A 1,009-nucleotide genomic window follows, 5' to 3' on the forward strand; every position below is an offset into this window, starting at 1 on the left:
GCAATGGATATAGATATAGCAGCAGGCGAGCTTCGAGGTCAACACCACCGGTGATATAACACTGCTCGGAACAAAAGAACTTGCGCAATATCTATACATGCAGTTGTCTTCGAAATGCCAGGCAGTGATACGGATATGGCATATCTGATTGATTGGGCATTACTGAACATATATTTGACGAACTGGAGAAACATATGAGTTTGAAGCCTTTAGTTGATGGCATAGACTCGGACAGTGTTGTCTAACTGTGTAAAACTCGTGTTTAAATTGTCAGTGTGTTTCGGAAACGCGCGTGAGACACACCAACGAAAAGCCAGCAAGGTAGGTCTTATTCCCACTTTTATTTCTCTACAAACATTGTTCCCTCGCCTGCAGTTAGTTTCGGGTTAAGTTTGGGAATTTAGCCAATCAAATCAATTTAGTATGCCCCGTATACGCTTCGTATACGCTGAAATCGCACGAAACTTTGAAGAATGTCTGTTGTTACTTTACAAGTTTTGAATGGCCTCTTTTTGTGAAGAATAATTGGATTAATATTATATATGTAAGCAGGCATTACTAGCACACGCCGTATCAATAAAGCGGTCGAACAAGAGAGCACACAGAGGGTACATGTTATCTTCTACACAAGCAAGAAGGTATCTATTGAAGAAATAAACTGCATAGAGCGCACCACGGAGCAATCTTGGTACGTCACACATCGTAGGCACGTACTGAGTGGGCTTTTTAAGCTAAAGCTCTCCCCCCCCCCCCCCCCCCCTTCTAATGGCCGCACACGTTGCAGCAATCGTGACGGCCCTCGTCGTAAGCAAATCGCTTCAGCGTGGGCGGAGCGCTCGTCCTTCGGGCGTCCGGAAACGAGTGCAAAATAAAAGAACTCAAGTTTTTTGCATTAACCTAGACGCGCGCTTTCGTCTCGACAAAAGGGCCCCTCCGTTCAGGCACGCTAACGTATTCAGCCGCTTCCCTCTCGTCCGCAGCTCTTCCCTCACTCCTACGAGCAGCGACG

This window comes from Amblyomma mixtum, chromosome 2, assembly GCF_055824585.1.
Source record: "Amblyomma mixtum isolate Tamu chromosome 2, ASM5582458v1, whole genome shotgun sequence".
Classification (NCBI taxonomy): Eukaryota; Metazoa; Arthropoda; class Arachnida; order Ixodida; family Ixodidae; genus Amblyomma; species Amblyomma mixtum.